The sequence below is a fragment of the Lampetra fluviatilis genome, chromosome 32, assembly GCF_964198595.1.
Source record: "Lampetra fluviatilis chromosome 32, kcLamFluv1.1, whole genome shotgun sequence".
Lineage (NCBI taxonomy): Eukaryota > Metazoa > Chordata > Hyperoartia > Petromyzontiformes > Petromyzontidae > Lampetra > Lampetra fluviatilis.
Window position 1 is genome coordinate 1,995,687 of NC_136306.1, and position 12,357 is coordinate 2,008,043.

The 12,357-nt window shown below is 45.2% G+C and overlaps 1 long non-coding RNA gene across 1 annotated transcript; it reads right to left on the reverse strand.

Moving 5' to 3' along the window:
• Positions 1 to 205: 205 nt before the first annotated feature.
• LOC144943805 (uncharacterized) lies at positions 206 to 2,892 on the reverse strand. The gene is made up of 3 exons (XR_013639531.1): positions 2,859 to 2,892; positions 2,630 to 2,654; positions 206 to 290 (listed from the first exon to the last, which is right to left on the reverse strand). It is a non-coding gene; the product is annotated as an uncharacterized LOC144943805 (long non-coding RNA).
• Positions 2,893 to 12,357: the final 9,465 nt, after the last annotated feature.

Below are 12,357 nucleotides of genomic sequence, written 5' to 3' on the forward strand. Positions count from 1 at the left end.
CGCCTTCCCCCCGCACCTCTGATTCCTTCCCACCCCGCACCTCCGATTAGCACGGTCGGCTACGTACGGTGCGAAAGAAGTTCAACGTAGGTACGTAGCCAAGCGTGCTGCTCGGTGCTGCGACTCTTTCGTGAATTCCTCACCGTCTGGATTAACCTCCCAGCTTGCGCGCAGCCAAGGAGTGCGACGTCCACCGGCTCCCGGAGCGACGACCACGCTCAGGCTCAGGGAGCGTGGGGCAGAGGGTGTCCACGATGCCGGCGTGAACCAGCTGTGGTGATTGGCCGCTGCTGTGAGACCACACGGCACACACAGCACACCAACACGGCCCACAGAAATGGGCTGCAGATGCTGCCTGAACACCAATAAAGATAGTACCACTGAGAGATTGATTGCAAAACAAAAAAGTGCGTCAATTACCGGCATTGCCTGCCACGTTTCGATACGAAAAAGATCCAGCCGGGTGGGAACCCAGCGATAATAACCGATACCTGGCATTTTAAAGCAATTCGTGGACAGCTTTGAAAATTCAACAGGTAATAATACACACGACGGATGTTGCGGTGTGTTTTTTTCAATGGCCACTTCACAACGGACAAAGACAAGTGGCAATGTCGACCGTGGCATTGGTAAATGGTGGTCCGGTGGGGACTGCGCCGACTGCCAAGGCGAGAGACATAAACTCTGCAGACTAAATCAGGGTCACGATTTGCTCGTCATCATCAGCATCGCCGGCGCTCGAAAACAAATTCAAAATGAAACCCTCGTGATTCAGGTCAAAGCGTCCCTTTCCTGCATTTGAGTATTTTCATCAGACAATCAACGTTGATTGTTCTCCAAGCAGTACAAACATACAAAAAAGGGTATTTGTTTCATGCTTGAACATCTTAACATCTGCTTTATTGCCAGAAAGGGTAAAACCTATTCTTATTTTTAATCGTTTTGGATACTGGCAAAAAGGTTCCATCGATAAAACTGCTCGACCCGAACTCTGAGTGTTCTGCTACGTGCAGTGTCTCTGTGCTGTTCGCCTTTTGGCGTTCCCTGGTCTGACAATGGTGGTGAGACGAGGCCATGAAGAAGACTTTCTCTGGTGTTGGCCAATCAGTTTCAAGGACAATGCGCGTATTATCAGAGCATGTTTGCTTGTATGTTTTGTCACAAGTATGTGCGGTTAATGCAGACTTGATTCCGTGCAAGAGGTATATAGTTGGTGTTTGAACATCACAACACCTGCTTTATTGCCAGAAAGCTAAAACATATTGTTATTTTTCGTCAGTAGAAACAGACTTAATAATTGCAGTTTGCTGCTGGCTTTATTTGCCAGTCCAAAAAAATAATCATCAAGAAGTAGAGTTCATATCTACAGTGTGGCACTGGAGCATAATTACAGTGTCCACCTAGTGTTCTGATATTCTGATGGGAGGAGGCATTAGACCCCCGAGTTATTCATGAAACTAATTTCAAGGTGTTACATAAAGTCACGGATACTTATAATAAAAACAATACAACGACACACGTGTGTTTTGGATTTGGGTTCAAGCAGAAGATTATTTTTTTATACTCTCAGATTTCAAAAACATGAAAAAAATATTTCTTAAACAATCATCATGGCAGTAATTATACTGTTTAGAACATCTTTAATCCACGAATTAAAGAGTAATCTGTGTAACCCTAAGTGAGTGTTTTCTATTTGTTCACCAAGTGAGTCATTCCCTCGTGTTGTGGGGAAACCAGAGAGAGGTTTTCGTGGCAGGCACCGACCGAGCTGCCTCTCTGTCACCACTTGTGTTTGAGTTTTGTGTAAGTCCACTATTTAGGTCACCCTTGCAAAAGTAGAGTGGTAATATAAATTTAAATTATTTCAACTGACATTTGTTTTTATTGTATCAGGTAAGGCCGACTGAGCTCTTTTGCAGAAGTGACCTTGCTACAAGTGATAACTCAACGAAGTGGCTTAACACGTGGGCATGTGTAGCAGCCAAATACCCTAAACGAGTGTTGTTGATTCTAAATGTGGAGGGAAAAACCGGAGGACCCGGATAAAAAACCCACGTGACCACGGGGAGAGAGACACGCAAACTCCAAATATACAGCAGGTATCAGGGTCGGGATCTAACCCACAATCTCCTGTATACCAGGCGAAGTAGTTAACATCTCATAGCCACCTGTCCAGGTTTTATTTGGGCAGTCTGTGAATTGGCGTCTGGCATCTGTGTGTCTGGCGGCAGGAATTGATTCTTTCCCGAGATCTGGTGGCGTTGTGTTGAACTTTATTACATTTTACTGAGAAATGTCTGGGTTTGGTCTGTGGAAAACGTGGCAGCCTCCTACATGAGTGATATAGCACCTGTAACATTGCTGTGATTAAACAAAATAAATGATGTAATTAAGCTTTCCCCCCCCCCTTCATACCCCTATCAGAATGATGGTTAAACATAAACGTCGATTTGGCCACGTCAATGCATCAACATTTTAAAAGATTTGCAAAAATAAAAATCATAGACATGTATTGTGAAACGTTTGTACTGCATAGGCCATAATACATAAACTGTTGGTAATTTCATTACCCGTGTGCCTTATCGCGCAAATGATAAGAAAAGATGTGATCAATAACAGCGTCCCTTACCTTCTCGTATTGTACAAACAATTCCCTGCAAAGCAACACACACAAACACACACAACAACTTTAAAATGGGCAAATTGAAAAGCTGAGATTCATTGCCGGTCGGAGATCGAAGGCCAAACGCCCCTTTCGCCAACAACGCGCGCCATGCCAAACAAAGCGCGCCGTCCCACGGTGTCGTTTGCGAGCCGGCACGGATGAGTTGAGCGTCGGTGCGCCCCCCGGGGCTTACCGGCTGTGAGCAGTTGCTGTGCCGTAGATGAACGCCGCGCCCACAGGCCGTGGCGTGCCCGTGTGGTGCCTGGCGGCGCACGCACAGCGCCGCCAGGCACAAGCGCAGCAGCAGCAGCAGCAGCGGCAGCAGCAGCTGCTGGTGCTGATGCTGCTGCGGGTTCCTTTTCACGTTCATCGGTGGCGCGTCGCGGGTGTCGTCAACGTTGGCTAAACGCGGGGCGCGCGCAGAAGCCCTGTGGAGTCATTTCACGGAATCAGAGAGGGAGAGGGGGGGGGAAGCCAACGTTGTTGTTGTATGTTTGTTGATGTTTGTTGATGGTTGTGTTGTCAGCACAGGACACATTCGAGTTACAGTCGGGCACTCGGCTTGCTTCAAGTCACCTCTTGATATTTCCAAAATATGTTGTCGGATCTTATGTTTAGGAGGCATAAATGCTGTCAAAAACGTATAATTGGCACTCAAGAACGTGCTTATGTGTCAACTTAGATTATAATTTTTGTGATAGGCGCATTGATACGTTTTGTGAATTGCACTTTTTTAGAAATAATCAATGATTGATTGTACCAAAAGATTGCATTTCCGAATTACTTTTATGACATGCATCTCCATTTAAACTGCACACCATATCAAAAGCTGTTTCCCTGTGTTCTTCTGTTGCTCAAACATCGCGGTCTACACGGCTAGTGCGAACGATATACTATCAATGCACGTTGGAGAGCAGTTATTAGCTCCTTCTGATCAAGTGCTTTGATTCGATAACGTCAATCACAAACATTGAGACTCAGTGGAGACCCAATCATGACACAGAGGTGACGGCTGACGTGAACATCGAGTAGACATTGTCCTACGAGCGTCGGCAGAGTGTGTCTGGTTACTCAACCCAATCAATGTCAGTGTGTTGAGCCAGCGCCCATAAGATCTCGAGTTCAAACTCTTGGGTTGTCTCCAGGGCACGTAGAGGGTTTCTCGTGTGTCGCAGGTTGGACGAGATATACCAGGGCAGTTTACACTGTGCGTTAAAGTGCCACCGCAGATTTATAATTGCTCAGATTTTCAAGATATACATTTTCGGGACATGATCCGATAGACATTTTCACCTCATTGTGATTAATGCGACATCATTTTCCCATCGTAACTTTGCAACTGCATTTTGCATCTTTCTTGTATTGTGTTTGTGCTTTGTTGTACTCCCAGTACATTAAACAGCACTTCCCTCGACATAGGTCTTCTATTCATTGTAAGTATACAATCTATACCACACTTATGCAGAAAATTATTAAACTACTTAAACGCACACATCTACGACTGCTATGCTGTCAAAAGCTCTATAAATAGTTTTGCAGAGGACCAATTTTATGGATTTATAGCCATTAATGTAGAACTGTATTCAGTGTGCCTTTGTTACTGTAGACATATATTTACAGGAGCAAAATATTGAAACCAATGTGAATGAGCAGCGACGATAATCATGAAATAACGATATTCAGCAAAATGTGTGATACGATTTATTGTGGATACAATATTCCCTCGTCATTCACAAATTTGGCTATCCGCGACTCTACAGTCTACACGAGAGAAAGTGATGGAGATAAAATGATGAGATAAAATGAGGAGATAAAATGATGAGAGATGAAGTGATTCTATGAAGTCATGTGTTAATATGATAATGTTCACGTATTTAATAGCTTCTTCATTTAAGGCCAATATCATTATCTGCGAAATTTGCTCTTAATGAGCATCTGCGGAACGTGTCCCTCGCGAATAATGAGGGGAATACTGTATTATAATTTACAGGATTTTGTAGCACCGTCTTACCACGGTAATCGTGATCATTGGACCAGCATAGCGACAGGGTTCTAGAAATATTTTTGGAGGCTTGGGGCAAAATGCCAAGATGGGGCCCCTCCTCTGCCCTTTCTCAGGCCCCCCTTTGAAGCCCTCTTGGATAAAAGGCCCAACGCAAAACGGCCCACCTGACCTCTCGCTGGCTCTGCATGGTACATCAACAACAGAGTTGGGGGTGGGTTGGCACATTTAGCTGATCGCAGAGCTGATGCTGTTGACAGGGCTGGGGCAAGTAAGACTGAGAAAGTAACTGAAAACAAAATTAGTGATCCAGCATGATGTCTAACTCAGCTGTCAGTCAGAGTTTCAGCGATGGAATAGAGATTTGTCTTTTATTAACGACACGGGGGCAAATATATAAAAGATTATGTATAAAAAGATATATCTTTATATCATGAAGACAGGGAGCTGTCTGAATCATCTTAAATAAAAGACGATGAGTGGCGTTTTCGTGCTAGCAATTATATTAAGCACAGGATAGCGGTGACATTTCACAGCTAACTCTTTGTTATTCAGAGCAATTTGCAACCTCATGGCAGCTCAATGCGAGCGGTTTATCTCCATGAATAGAATCATAAAACCACCAAATATAACTCCCACGAGTGGCGGATATACCATTGATGTTTGTACGATAAAAGGCTCAGGCTGATTGTGAATTTGTAGTGACTGTGCTTGTCACTGTATGGTGCCGGGGCTTGCGAAGCCACGGCGGGTAATGTGTTGTCATTACGGGCAGCCCGGGTGACGGGATGTAGTACCACCAGCCCTAGCGGGGCTTGGGTGAGCGCTGGTTCGCGTGGAGGCACCGCGAGCAGTGTGCGGTGCGGGCTCCCGGTGAGGGAGCGAGAGCGAGCGTCGGCCAGCCAGGGTGAGGTTGGGGCACGATACGCTGGTTGACCTGCTGACACGTGACCGGACGATATTGGAGGGGGGCCACCGGTGGACGGGGGCCGTGGGGCGGTCACGTGGTCCAAAGGAGCTTTCGGGAACCTTCGAGAAAGAGCTCGAGGGGCCTGGAAGGTGGGCGGGGCGAAGGGCAGAGCCAGCCCCAGCCCGGGGGGCATATAACGAGGGCTCCGTGAGGAGCTCGGGGTTCTTCGTGTGCTGGTGACAAGAAGATCCACGATGGGGAGAAGAAGCCTCTAGCCACGCGGTCCGGGACCCAGCTTGTGGTCCGGACCGGGATAGCGAAGCGTGTCTAGTTCTGCCGTAGCGTGGTTAGATGGGCATTCGAGACCCGAGTGTAGATCGTGTTGTGTTGCGTGTTAATGCGGAATAAATAGTGTTGCTCCCAAGATAACGTCTGTGACTCAGTTGGACTCACTACACATTGATCATGTAATAGGTAGGCAAAGGTGCATCCTTACAATTTCCTGTTTACACCACGGCTGGCAGAAGGGCCTCCACAGCAGGGAGCTCTGGAAAGCCCCTATAGAGGGTAATTTGGCCTACTCTTCCACGCCGGTGAAACATCTTGGAAGAGGTGGGAAACCCGACGTTTACCCCACCGCACGCGACTTATACCTATTGACGATCCCAATTATACTGCTGGGTGGACAGAGGCTGGGGGAAACTAAAAACGACTTTCCCATTGCTAAAGCTGCCACTCCGAGAAATCGAACCTTCGACCTCTGGATCGCGAGTCCAGTTTGCTGAGCGTCACGCCGCAGCGGCATCCCGCGTGCAACGGGGAATTAACGAAAGTCCCACACTTGTCTTGACATTGGGCAGGCGAGATCAATGGTTTCCGCGATGGGTTCAGTGGCTTGGTAAACACACTTGGCATCACTTTCTCACCACTTAGCCCCACCGCCGGCCACGTTATTTACGTTAGGAATGACCAAATTGTTCTTAAAATAGACGCCAAAATTCCACGTGGCACATTTACACTTGAACAAAAGTGGGATGTTTGGACTGTGACGCCGGCACACAAGGAGTAGGCCTGCTCGTTTCGAACAACGTCGTTGAGAATCTTTAACGTCCTCTGCGAAGCAGACGGCATGTGCGGTACGTGTTGTTCATTTGAGAGCGAATGCACCACAAGTGAGTGAAGCTCGCTTGTGGTGCATTCGCACCACATACGCCTTTTGGCTTCCTCTGGTCTAACACCTTCTGAGACTAGCCTCTAAAGAAAGCTGACTCTGGTGTGGACCAATCAGTTCCAAAGACAATGCATATATTATCAGAGTATGTTTTTTGTTTGCATTCTGACCGCAAGTATTGTGGTTAAAGCAGACATGATTCCTTGTAAAAGGTTTCAGTTTGGTGTTTTAACATCTTAACACCTGTTTTGTTGCCAGAAAAAAGGGGAAAACCTATTCTCATATTTTGGTACTGGCAAAGGAGGTCCCATGATCGAGTGGAGCTCCTCAATTTCCAATCACAGCAGGAGCCACCAGGCACACGGAAACCGTCCCACCGGGTGGCTGCGTGGGGGGGGGGGTGTCCGAGGAGGAGCACCGCAGACCGAACTTTGCGTCTCCGAGTGCACCGCCGCCGAACGTTCGTCTCGTGCACGCGTGGCCGCGTGGCCACCACGGAGGCGAGATGTTAACTACTTCGCCCGGTATACAGGAAGTCGAGGGTTTGATCCCGACCCTGATGCCTGTTGTGTATTTGGAGTTTGTGTTTCTCTCTCTCTCTGTGGGCGTGTGGATTTTTCTCTGGGTCCTCCGGTTTTTTATTTTTACACGCTTTCTATTAACTCAATCTGTCTGTTGTTGTCGTTGTTTCTTCAAATCTTGTAACTCAATTTGAACCCACTTCCCAATGTGGTATCGACTCTACATTCCTTTTTATATGTTATGTTTCGGCTTGGGTCTAATTGTCCACGCTCAACTGACGTTGGCTGTAATTGGCCACGGCCCCTTACGTTATGGCAAGCTTCGGGGCCACTTCCCGGAGTCGTGGAGTTCTTCCATTACTAGTAGGGTACATTTCATTAAAGCATGTTTAAAAAAAAGTTGTTTTAAATATTACTTATCCCTCCACATTTCGAATCAACATCGCGCGTCCAGAGTATCTGGCTGCTGCTATGAATGTCCACATGAGAATCCACTTGGTTGAACTACCACTTGTGGCCAGGTCGCTTCTGAAAAACGTCTGTGTAGGTCAGTGGGCCTCGCCTGGTCAAATAAAGAATAGTTTCTAGTTCATTTCTCCGCACGCTCCGGTTTCCTCCCACCGTCGAACAAAGATGGGTCACTGCATCGCGCGCTTTCAAAAGCACTTCTGCGGCCGTCTGGAACGCTCTTCCTTCCGATATTAGGAAGCCACTGGAGCTATGCACTTTTAAAAGGAGATTGAAAACTCATTTCTTTAGAACTGCTTTTTGTGTTTAGTTTGTTGTCCTTCCCCCGAACCTTCGATTATCACGGTTGGCAACGTACGGTGCGAAATAAGTTCAACATACATGCAGGCACGTACAATATATGGCTGTAAAGCATTTGTGTGTCGCCTTGACGGGGAGTTTATACATGAGCTATACATATAATCCATAAATAATGCAGTCTGCTAGAAAGCTATGAAAGCTGTTAAGAGCCTGTACACATGTTGAAAGATAAAGCAACTGTGTGTAGCCCGTAGCATGTTGAGGATTAGGTGCAATCACAGTACAGTACGAAGAAGGGTAAAGGTGCAGCATTGAAATGCCTGGCTAACACCACTGCTGGTGAAAAGGCCTCCACTAGAGAGAGCTCCAGACAGCTCTTCTAGAGAGTATTTGGCCTACTCTTCCACGCTGGCCAGACACCTCCGATTAGCACGGCTAGCTATGTACGCTGGGAAAGAATTTCGACCTACATACCCGACACAATATGTGGCCTGTCGATTGATTAAGTGTGGTGAACCCATTCCGACTGCTGGGTGGAGAGACAGATGGAGGGATTTAATAAACATCCCCATTGTGTCCACGACTGCGCCTGGAGGTCGAACTGGCCACCATTACACCAGGGTAGTATTCATCGGTGAAAATATATCAATGACTTCATCAGCCCATTGGAACCTCCTTTGCCAGTAGCAAAATATGATAATTGTTTTTTACCCTTTTATCTGGCAACAAAACTGACACCTTTTTTTACAAGGAGTCATGTTTGCATTGACCACAATACCTGCGGTCGGAATGCAAACAAAAAACACAACTCTGATAATGTATGCAATGTCCTTGAAATTGATTGGTCCACACCCGAGACAGCTTTTCTTAGAGCCTGGTCTCACATGGTGTTGGACCAGATGACGTCAAAAGGCGCACAACTCAAAGACAATGCACCATCAGAGTTTGAGAGCTCGGGGTAAGCATTTACACCATTTGAACCTCCTTTGCCAGTAGCAAAATATGCTAATAGTTTTTTTACCCTTTTATCTGTCAATAAAACTGACACTTTTTTACAAGGAGTCATGTTTGCATTGACAACAATACCTGCGGTCGGAATGCAGTCTTTTCAGACTGAAAGGGCAACACAGAATGTTTGCACACACGCAAATATATTTGAGCCTTGTGTACTTATCGGGGCAAATTGTCAGCAAGTATCTATTAAAGGCACAAGACATGATGTAATTCCTTCCAGAACGCAAACAAAGATCAGACTTTGCAGTGAATTAATTCGTACAGCCACAGTGCAATCGTGTCGTCACAGTGGATTCAGCCATTAAGGGAAATTTCCTTTAAAATGCATACAATTCATGCACACTCTCAAGTGCTCATGCAGCAGCAATGATGTGTCTTGTCTATAATTTATTAAAACGGCAAGAGACGCATGTGTATGTGGCCGTTAAGAAGCGTGCAGTTTATTTCACCCATTTAGAATGAAAGAAACACACTAGCTTCACTGTAATATATACTTGGTTCTTTCGGTAAAGTCACGTAGAAGGGAAATAATAAAAAGAAAACATAATAAAAATTCTCACGACGTTTCGGCCATAACGCAAGCAGCCGTCCTCAGGTGAAGAACAGCTGTCAGAAAGACAGCGTCCTAAATGATGTTTTATTTTTATTATTTTATTATTTCCCTTCTACGTGACTTTACCGAAAGAACTAAGAAGAATATGAATCCCTGCAGTCACGAAAGCTTTAAATCGAAATTCACTGTAATATGTTGAAAAAAATAATCTGCACTTTTAATCAGAAGCTCGGGACGGTGACACACTAGTTAACACACTGCGTTATAAATGTGTCAAACTGGGCTTGATTCCAGGCCCCTGGCTGACGTCAGTTTCGAAGTGACATCTGAGCTGGTCCTGAACCTTCCCTTTCTCGAACCTGAACTGGCCAGCGTTGGTCAAGTGTGCTCAGTGAACCTCCATGGCCAACGCAAGTGCGAGGAGGCATTCATCCAATAGTGGGTTGATGAAGGGCTAACATAATTAATAGCTTTTTTTGCCCATCCAAGGATGGGTGTATATTGCAGTTAATCTGAAATATTCACGAGAAAAATGGTTCAGCTCATGATTATTCTTTGGGTCTTTCGGTAAATTCACGTAGATAGGTTCAAATAAAATAACAAAAAACAACGAAGTTTTGATCTCAACACAAGCGTTTGTCATCAGGAAGAAAAAGAGGGGGAAAGCTACTGAGGCAGTCTTTTTTTAAAGGTTTAAAATGGGTGTAGCCCAAGGGTAATACACAGAGTGGGCGGGGCTAGTGATGTTAATGTGAGAGAGATTAGCATGTTAATGTGAGATAGGAGGGCGACGTCCACGACGAGGGCACGGAGGTGGCTATGTTAATGTGAGAGATGAGCATGATGTTAATGGGAGAGATGAGCATGTTAATGGGAGAGATGAGCATGTTAAGGTGAGAGATTAGCATGTTAATGTGAGAGATTAGCATGTTGATGTGAGAGATTAGCTTGTTAATGTGAGAGATGAGCATGTTAATGTGAGAGATTAGCATGTTGATGGGAGATCGCAGAGCAGCAACGTCGAGCTTGGCGAGCGAGGTGGCTGTGTTGGTGTGGGAAATTTAACCTGTTAAGGTAAAATCAGAGAGTCTAAGATAACAACGAACATTGGAAGGTGGTAGGATGGGAACATTACAGCCAGTTATGACTTAAACTGGTTGATAACGTCCTTCCAATGATTACTCAGTGTTACCCATCTTCTCAATTGAAGTTGTGTCTGTGTCTGTATATGTGGATGGCTTCATGAGGGAATCTTTGTTGATAGCTAGTGGGTTTGCAAAGTACCTTCGTCTTAGAGAAATCAACTTCGTGTGAGCCCACCGCATTAAAACAATGATCAGCCACGGCCGAGGAATTGGTCCCACCATGTTTCAGATCTGCCTTATGTTCACGAACACGGTCCGAGACATGTCACTTAGTTTCCCCAATGTAACTTCTGCCGCAGACACAGCTTAGTTTGTAGACGCCGGGGTATTGCATGTCAGGGATCACATCCTTCACAGATGGGATCAGATCACAGATTTTATGTACTGTGTTGAAGCGAACCTGGATCTTGTGTTTGCTCATGATTTTGGAGATCTTTTTGGTGACCCCTGCTATATATGGCAAGGTGATGGTTTTGATTGGGTCCTCATATGTTTTGAATCAGATCGATTTCAACAATTATTTCCGAATTTTTTATTTTATTTATTCAAATTGCATTTGAAATACATTATTTATATTAATTACCAAATTGTTTATATACATAACTTATTTACAGAACAAAATCAAAAGCAAGTTTGTCATATGAAATCACATACTCGGGAACTGGTAATGTAAACAGTACATTAACTAATATTGTGCGAAAGAACTTCAACATACATACGTACATGAACAGCAAAACGAATGCGCAGTTACTTCCACTGTAACAGCAATAACCCACAGCTCCGTGTCAATCAACTGCTCAAATCGTCAGATTCACAGAGCAGTGCTCCCACCCCACGCAGAGCAAACACGATTGTTACTCACTTTCAACAAAGTCCCAGGAGTCCTGGCCAAACGTGCGTAACATCGCCTCCTGTAAATGTAGTCGAGATTCATAGCTTAGATAATAAGTCACAATAAGTACCTCCACTGTCAGTGCCGACAGATACTCGCACGGTAAGTTTTAACAAAGCATCACTGTGCCTACATCCAAGTGTTGCGAAGGCATAGGTGTGCAAGTCAAAGTGTTAGACGGAACACAAATAGCACCGATTGCCAGACAACCCACTCACTGCTGCCTGGCAGGTGGCGTCACTGTGGTTAATGATTACCGAAGGCGGACTGCTTTCGTCGACTTGAGTTCGGGCTGATGTTTGCACAATCACAAATATGAATCTGATATTGACAAGATGATTTCATAACGCATGCAATCCTTCCAAGCTGTGTAAACATTGCTCTCATGCATTCACACGTGCACATTTCTGAGTATCTGGTATACATGTTGACCATGTCGACAAACGTAACCAAAGGCTATAACCATGGTGCCTTAAACCATGTGGACACCACATTGTATAAACAGCCAGGACTTTTGGCCACAAATGCATTGCTTATATTTTCGTGGGTTTTCTACTCTAGAACGTAGCACACATTCCACACATTTGTCAACATACCGGACTATAATATTAGAAATATATCCATATAATCAATGCCGACAGTGGCTGACATTTGAAAAGCCTGGCACCTACCATGAAAATGCTGAATTTAAACCACTGTCTCAGTGCCTTTAAGTG